The following is a 9,361-nucleotide window of genomic DNA, read 5'->3' on the forward strand; positions in this document are numbered from 1 at the left end:
ATCCTGCGACCACCCTGTGAGTGGGCCAGGCTGAGACACAGACTGGGGTCCAGAATGGGAACCAATAGTGGGGGCCATTCTTTCCAGAGAGCTGCCCAGGAAGAGCAGAACTAGCATCTGGAAACTTCCTTCATTTTAAGGGTGGGCCTTGATGACTGGGGTGGGAGGGTGGAGGAATGTGATGTTCCTGCCTTCCATAGCCAAGGGCATGTTATCAGCATCTTGTTTAACCTGCTCTAAACTAAAGCCTATTACTTTCCTTTTCTCTAATCTTCCCCTCTCTCCTGTGCCCAGTGCTCATAATTACCTTGTTGTTTGTCATTATTTCCTTGCTGAGCCATGTTTGACTCTTTGCGACTCCATGGACTGTACCTCTGTCCAGTGGATTTGCCAAGCAAGAATACTGGAGTGGGTTGCCAATTTCCTCCTCCAGGGGATCTTCCCCACCCAGGGATTGAACCTGTCTTCTGCATTGGCGGGTGGGTTCTTTACCACTGAGCCACCAGGGAAACCCCATAATTACCTGCTGCTGCTGCTGCTAAGTCACTTCAGTCGTGTCCGACTCTGTGTGACCCCATAGACGGAAGCCTACCAGGCTCCCCCGTCCCTGGGATTCTCCAGGCAAGAACACTGGAGTGGGTTGCCATTTCCTTCTCCAATGTGTGAAAGTGAAGTCGCTCAGTTGTGTCCGACCCATAGCAACCCCACGGACTGCAGCCTACCAGGCTCCTCCATCCATGGGATTTTCTAGGCAAGAGTACTGGAGTGGCTTGCCATTGCCTTCTCCGCCATAATTACCTGCTGCTGCTGCTGCTAAGTCACTTCAGTCGTGTCCGACTCTGTGTGACCCCATAGACGGAAGCCCACCAGGCTCCCCCGTCCCTGGGATTCTCCAGGCAAGAACACTGGAGTGGGTTGCCATTTCCTTCTCCAATGTGTGAAAGTGAAAAGTGAAAGTGAAGTCGCTCAGTCGTGTCCGACCCTTAGCAACCCCACGGACTGCAGCCTACCAGGCTCCTCCATCCATGGGATTTTCTAGGCAAGAGTACTGGAGTGGCTTGCCATTGCCTTCTCCGCCATAATTACCTACCTCCCCTAAAAAAAGGAACATTGATGGATGATAAGCTCTAGATGCCGGATACGTAACCTTCGGTAGAAACCATAGTCTCACTGATCACTCCTGGACCCTTTACAGAGAAAGACCATTCCTGCCCATTTGAGAATACATTGTTCAAGACTAGTTCCATCCCATTTGTCACCGGGCCCCCAAGACCCTCTGTTGCTCCCTGGAGCCCTGTTGAGGGTTGAATGCAAGAGTACTTCATCATCTGGCCTGGCAGCTGTGAAAATTGACTCCTCTGTATACGAGGTGCTTCATATTTCTCTGTGGTGTCAACTTCTTTCTTGTTTAGCCCCTGTAATTGCACTAGATTCTTCTATCCACTACCTCTAGTAATATTAGTCCTAAAGTTCTGGGGTAGAAACAGGAAATCTGGAAAAGCACTGCCAGCAACCATATTCCATAGTCTGTCCATCACCACCTGGTTTTACGTGGTCCATGAAAGGCTCCAGTGGGTAGAGACGGAGCGTTCACTTCAGAGCCCCAGAGTTTGTAATGTTTCAGCCTCTGGTCCTTCTCCCATGCCATCCCTCCAACTCTCGAATGTCATGACCCAGAGTAAGAGACAGCTGATGCTTGGGCTTTGTCTTTTCCCTTGTTCCACCTGGATGGGCTAAGGTAGCGGGGAGGAGAGGGTGGAATATGATGCTTTCATCCTGGGAGCTCACGTACCCAAGAGCATCAGAAAAGGATGTGTAAGACTACTGGGCCCTGTGGACAGACTACATGCTGAGCTCCTGACCAAGTGGCCATATTTCCCTGCCTGGGAAAAGTCTCTCCACAGCTTCAAATTCATCCTAACATTTGGGAAGGGATGAGTAAGGCTCAGCCCAGTATCTTTCCTAACAGCGCAGGCCGATTTTGCCTGTGCTGAATTCTAACAGTAGTCTTTTAAGAGCCCATAATTCCTATTCCCAGCTGTGGAGGCGGGGAGAGACATAACATGAGGTAAGTTGGGTCATGCTGGTCAACACTAAAAGAAGGGAGTGCTTAGACATGCATGTAAGAGAGAGATGTGAAACTAAGGGACTTGGAGCTGGAGGATAAGCCTTGAGGAAGTGTTCATGCAGGCGGCTGCTCTGGCCTGTCAGAGGGTGGGGTAATTCCATTGGGAGTGGTTGGACCGGATGTCCAGGGTCTCGTCGAGGTCTAATGAAATTAAAAGACGTTTACTCCTTGGAAGGAAAGTTATGACCAACCTAGATAGCATATTAAAAACCAGAAACATTATTTTGCCAACCAAGGTCCGTCTAGTCAAGGCTATGGTTTTTCCCATGGTCATGTATGGATGTGAGAGTTGGACTGTGAAGAAAGCTGATCGCCGAAGAATTGATGCTTTTGAACTGTGGTGCTGGAGAAAACTCTTGAGAGTCCCTTGGACTGCAAGGAGATCCAACCAGTCCATTCTAAAGATCAATCCTGGGTGTTCATTGGAAGGACTGATGCTGAAACAAACTCCAATACTTTGGCCACCTCATGCAATGAGTTGACTCACTAGAAAAGACTCTCATGCTGGGAGGGATTGGGGGCAGATGGAGACGGGGACGACAGAGAATGAGATGGCTGGATGGCATCACCAGCTTGATGGACATGAGTTTGAGTGAACTCCGTGAGTTGGTGATGGACAGGGAGGCCTGGCATGCTGTGATTCATGGGGTCGCAAAGAGTCGGAAACAACTGAGTGACTGAACTGAACTGAAAATTCTTAAATGTTACTGAGGCCCATAATGCTGCTTGGAATAGAAATTAGTCAAGGTAGAGATTCAAGTCAAATTTAAGGTCAGTGTTAGCACTGGCTTAATCTTAGAGGTAAGGCCCAGGTCAGACCTCCCTAATGGAATAGTTTGTAGCTGCTGACTTTTCTCCATTCTAAACTGAGGGGTAACCGTCAACCGCTTGACTTCTGGAGAGTCTGGTTCCATCCTTCACAGAACTTTGGTGCTGGGAAAGGAAAGCGTGTTGGGGAGAGGTGCACAAAGAGTCCAGAGCACCCCTTAGTAGTTTATACTCTTACTGCTTTCACATACTGAAAGTGCGCACAGACCCAAATCCCTCCTCCTTGAAACCTTCCCTGATCACATTATCTTAAAGTCTCTTACCTGGACATCCACAGCCCTTAGAATCAGCAAACAATAAGACTCCATGTGGCATATGTATTTTAATCTGTCCTTTACATCAGAAATGGACTGAGATCTGTGTAACTCCTGAAGGCAGGTGAATAAGTTGATGCTTTTCTTTCAAGCCAGGAGTTCAAGCTGCTTCTCTCAGACCTGCTAGGGAGGAGTAGGGGCAACTGACTAAACATTTTCTTAGACAACATTGCAGGAGTCAGGGAAGAAGGTCCATTCACAGAAGCCTGCGGTGAGGCTGTACCTCCTTTGTTCCCCAAACCTAATGCCTCACTCCACACTTAACAAAACCCATGTCCTCAGCAGTTCAGCGTGTCCTTCAGGGTCTCAGTCTCTATGCGAGGAGGCTAATCAAGTATTTTTTCCCTAATCACACATCTTTCTATTATATACAGTTTTCTCCATCTTTTTATTTCCAGTACATCCATCATGGATTGTGGGTCCCCTTCTGTTAGCGTTGTCCCTTAAATGGACTGTTTAACATGCTGCCTGTGTCTTGTCTATTGGCCAGAGCTAAGTTCCTGGAGGGCATTTGCCTCATCCACTTCTGGGGAGCCCCTTATGCTAGGTGTTTAAATAGGCCTGTGTTCAAAGCACAAGGCTTGGGGGGCCCTGAAGGGTGGAGTAAAGAGATGGTTTGACCAGGGAAATAAAAGCCACTCATCCTCAAGAACCTTGGAACCTAATTTAGAAAATCAGGCAGGTACCAAGCAACAGACATTATCAAGAAGGCAGACATAGTCATATGGTCCAGTTTGAAGCTGGGTGTAGATGATGGCAGGCAGGTGTGGAGAGAGGTCAGAGGTGATGTTGCCTTAATCTGACTATCCGTGTGTGACTCTCCCTAGTTTTTATGGGTTGACTTATTGAAAATAAGTTCTGTAGATTCCGTTGCCTTGCTTTGCCTGGAAACCCTGGTGAGAAGAACTCGACGGTGTCTGTCTCCCTGTCTCTGACTGTTTGGTCTGTCTCTGTCTGTGTGGCTCCCGATCCAAGTTGGACCAGCGATTGGACCCTCAGTGTGGTCTGGATTCCCGAGCCCACCCCTTACCCAGGAGTCTGAATACTGTTCATTCACTCATTTCATTCCACATACCTGGAGTTGAAGCCTGAAACACAAATAACATGCGAATCTGTGGCTCCCTGGCACCTTCTGAAACCAGACCCGTCTGTGGAGTTGGCAAGAGAACCCTCCTGAGCCAAGCACACCAGTTGGCACTTCCAGCCCACACTGCCAACAGTGTCCCTTGTCCCCTTGCCCCCCCCACACTCTCCTCACAACCTAACCTCCAGGAAGTGCTTCCACTACTCTACCTGTGAAACTCACACTCCAAAGAATAAAACAAGAATCCGCCAACATCTAAAAAGTCTTCCACTATCCTGGTGAAACAGTTTTTTTTTTCGATTTATTTATTTTTAACTGGAGGATAATTGCTTTACAATGTAGTGTGGGTTTCTGCTATGTATCGACATGAATCAGCCATAGGTATACATAAGTTCCCTCCCTCTCTGCCACCTCCCACCACGAAATAGTTTTATCTGTGTTGAGTTAGAAGAGTCCCTTGTCATCTTCAGGGCATTCTTGAGTTCTAACATTTTTCCGACATGGTTAAAATTTCAGCCATATGAAAATGATTGGAGTGAGAAAAGGAAAACCTTCAAGCCACTCTTGTTTTCTGATTCCCCAGTGTGGTTAAAGATAGCTGATGATTACCTGGGTCTACATGGGGCGAAGACTCCGTCACAGTGGGGACTCAGACCTGATGGTGGTCAGTCAGCCTCTGCCAGCAGGTGCTGGGATTGATCCTGGGCGCTGCAAAAAGTTACAAAGGGAAGTGGGGATGGGAGTCATATTCCTTAATCAACTTGTGTTCAAGATGCTCTTTTTATTTTTTTTCAGACTCTTTTCCATTGTAATTTATGACGAGATAGTGAATGTATAGTTCCCTGTGCTAGATAGTAGGACCTTGTTGTTTGTTTTATATATAGTGTTTGTACCAGATGCTCTTCTGAACCCCAGAAAAAACAGTTTCGCTTCCTTGCACACCTGTGCCCCATTTCCCATCAGCCCGTCCCCAACCAATTCATCTATGCCCACCATGGCCCACGAGGCCTGCATGTTCAGCTCACCGCCTCTCCTACAGCTTCCCCTACCACACAGGCTGCACGGCCTCCTGGGTGTTTGTCTAACAAACCCACCCTGAATCTCTCTCAGGGTGGTTCTTATAGCTTCCTATAGCTGGAGGGCTTGTCCCCAGACATCCTTCTCCTTGAATCACTCCCCTACTTCCTCCATCATCCCCACACCCCAGTTCTCGCACTCCCTAGCTCCCTTCATCTTTATTCTGTAGCATTTCATATCTGGAGATATTGTTTACTCATTTGCTTTGTCAGCCTCTCACTAAAATGTCTATTCTGTTTATGCTGCATCCCAGGTGCCTAGAAGAGAACTGTTGAAGGAGTGAATGAATTACAGTTATTGAGCATCTCTGAGCAGGGCTTGTCTTATGTATTGAGAGCCTCCACCCTATTCAAGTCCTCACTCACTTCCTCCCCTGTGGTCAACAGTGTACCCTACCCAGGGCCTCTGGCTTCCAATTCATCATCCACTTAGTACTTAGAGCTGTCTTCTTCCAATAATAATAATAATAAGAGTGAGCATTTACTGAGGCCTGGCCCTGGCCTTATATACCAAATCTTTATATATATTACCTCATTTAATCCTTACAAGTGTCTGATGTAGGTTCTGTTATCCTCATTTCTCAGATGAGAAGATGAGGAGTGTAGAGAGTGAATAGCTTGCCCAAAGTCTCACAGATTGTCACTGACAGAAACAGGGACTCCAAGCCAAGAGCCTGAGTTCCAGAAGCCTGTGACCTGCCACTCCTCCATCTCAGGAGGGTTCACGAGCTCCCCCAGCGTGAAGCCAAGGAGAGCCTCCAGTGATGAGGTCCACCCAGGCCAATCCTTCCTCGTTTCCTTCAGGAGCAGGGTTGAGGCCCTTACTTGTCTCCTCACCTTAGGAGGGTCAAGGGGAATGGCACCTCTCTTTTGGGGTTCATTTCCTCTTCTTTAGAAAGAAATACTAAGGAGTTTCCTCACCCCTCCTTTGATAGCTCTTTCCCCACCTGCCCTTCTTTCTGACCCCGACTCTCGTCCCCAATCCTAGATCACCCATATTATTGGAGGGTGGTGAGTAGGGAGACACCAAGCAGACCCCATGCATCCCCACCAGGGCTCAGGAATCAAGGGGGTATGTATGGGGGGACATTTGGAGGCATTCTGGGTGCTCTGTGCTTCCCTGGTAGCTCAGCTGGTAAATAATACACCTGCGATGCTGGAGATCCTGGTTCAATTCCTCATCAAGAAGATCCACTGGAGAAGGTAGTCTACCCACTCCAGTATTCTTGGGCTTCCCTGGTGGCTCAGATGGTAAAGAATCTGCCTGCAATGCAGGAGACCTCGGTTTGATCCCTGGGTTGGAAAGATCCCCTGGAGGAGGACATCATAACCCACTCCAGTATTCTTGCCTCGAGAATCTCCATGGACTGTAGCTCACCAGGCTCCTCTGTCCTTGGGGATTGTCGAGGCAAGAATACATGTCACAAAGAGTTGGTGAGCACAGCGCAGGGCACTCCATTTTATCTTTTCGCTTTTGAGTGTGTCTCAGGCTCTGTCCCCTCAGTATGGAGTTTCCTCTACCGACTGGTTTGAGAATCTCAGGAATGTGGAGCCCAGTGCCCTCCTGCTCTCCCCTCCCGCCTCCAGACACAGAGCCCCTGTCGAGGCCGAGGGGGAGGGGTCCTCCTGTCTTCCCGGAGAAGAAAGACAACACACACTTAACCCTTCCTCCCACCCTCTCTCTCCCTGATTTTTTCCCCAAAATCTGTCTGCCACTTTCGGCTTCCTCTTAAACAGACGGACTTTCCCACCCTCACCCCTCACTGGGGGCCGCTCTTGATGGTAATTACTCCTAATTGTTTTCCCTTGGCGCACTAGGCCTTTTCTCACCAGCCCTGAACCAACAGTTCTGTGTCTGCTCAGAAAATGGGCTTAGCACAGGCCAGAGGCAAGCCCTCTCGGGCCTCAAAACTCAGACTTTCTAGGTCTAATTCAGAGGACAGATTTGACCATGGATAAACTTTTAAGGAAAGGCTCCACTCGACTCTCTCAAGGCAAATTGCAGCAGGGAATAGTGATTAAACTTCAGGAGTCTGTTCCAGCAACAAGAGCCCCTGAGGAGCTCGGAGTACTTCCTTCTATGGAGATCTCAGCACCAGAGATCTACTGGATCTGGCCAGGGGCAGAACCCTTGAAAGGTGTCTCTGAGCCCCATAGCGCCAGCTTTTGGTGGTGTGGAGCTGGCCATCTCATCAGTCAAGCTCCCTCTCCACCAGAGGACCAACTGCGCCTGTCCCCCACAACCCTCAGCCCTGTCCTGAGTGGACTGAGGAAGCCCTTTGCTTGAGCTCTTCACAACCATGCATGAACACAGGTACACATGGCGGCTTTGTGTCGCTCCCTCCTGTCACCCCCAGCTTCTGGATCAATACCATAGTAGTTAGTGATGGGACTGGAGGAGGAAGATGAGGGAGTGGGACCATGGGTCTTGGAGGGGGTGGTGAGAAGGGTTCAAATGGGGGCAGAGATGTCCTTAGTGGTTTCACACTCTTGAGAATTCTATATACATTTGGGAAAGGACTTGGGGGTATTATCCAGAGTAAAGAGGACACAGAAATGTTTTATTCATTCATTCAAAAATTACAAGTGACCTACATCAGACCTCTGAGTTGGGTTCTGGAAAATTTTGTCCAACTCCTGGTCCCAGCACGTAATACTTCTCTAGCCCCAGCCTAGAAACATTTTGTCCCTGGGGCCCTGTTTCATGGCAGTGCTATCAGCCTGAGCCTCGTCTCTCCATCCACCTCCTCCCAGACTCTGAGCCACTTTACCCAGCTGCAGAGCACCTTTCCTGGTAGGCAGAGAAGCCTCTGCAAGAAGGGGCCTGAAGAAAAACATGAGGATGGAGAAAAGGCCAGTTTCACCCAACCCAGCCCTCGAGGAGAGTCTCAAGGACATGCTATAAAGGGTTTGGGAAGAGAGATTTCCTTGCGACTCAGGAATAAGTTGGCTGCACCTCCTAGACCCAGATTTCTTCTCTCCCACATTTGGACCAAAAACTCGGGTTAGTTTTATCAGAATGTCTACTTGCATCTAAGAGTCTTCTCTTGTTTATTTATCTTTCTACCCATTCACCCATCTACACATCTGCTTATCTGTCCCTTCATCCATCCAACATTCACTCACTTATTCTTTTAGGACCTACTCTGGGCCAGGCACTGGGGAGAGAGGGATGAATATGCTGGTCATTGGTCTCTGTGGTCCTATTCCTTGGTCCCCAGGGCATCTCTCTCAGCCTCAGCTATTTCCACACGGAACCCAGATCTCCCTTCTCCCATCACATAAGAAGCCAGCCTCCTACTGAGGAGTTGTCCCAGTGGCTAACTAGAAGTCCTGAACCAAAGGTAATCGGGGCCAGCAAGGGGAATGGAGGCCAGGTTAGTGGTTGGAGGGATGAGGAAGGCTCCCAGCCAGACCACTGTGCCCATCACTGTGGTCTGGCTCTTTTGGTGAAAAAATAGCAAGTTTGGACAAGTGTCTCCCTGTGTCCTGAGCTCTGAGTTGCTCCCAGACAGGAGTCACTCTATTACACAAACCACAGCCAAGGGCAACAAGGGCCCAGGGAGGACTGGAAGGTGGGGAGGGCAGGAACATGGGGCTCAGGACAGGACTTGGGCCAAACCTGCCCATCACAGGCACAATGGTGCAAGTGAGGCCTGCGGGCTGGGTTGGAGGTCTGGGCGTGCAACGTGGGAGCTGCAGTTGAGACAGGGGAAAGAGAAGCCAACTCACAAGACAAGGAGAAGACAGACACGCACCATGCAAAACCGAAACCACCACAAAAGCAAACAGGGTCAGCTCTCTAGAATCTGTTTTAAAGTGTTCTTAGTAGACAAAGGACTGAGATGGGCAACAGGAGGGTGACAATAGGGTTGAGAAGAGGAGGTTATGACAGGGCACTAGAGCATGTGAGTGTGTGTGTGTGTGCATG

This window comes from Moschus berezovskii, chromosome 6, assembly GCF_049115385.1.
Source record: "Moschus berezovskii isolate FMDL1 chromosome 6, NW_MosBer_1.0, whole genome shotgun sequence".
Taxonomy (NCBI): domain Eukaryota; kingdom Metazoa; phylum Chordata; class Mammalia; order Artiodactyla; family Moschidae; genus Moschus; species Moschus berezovskii.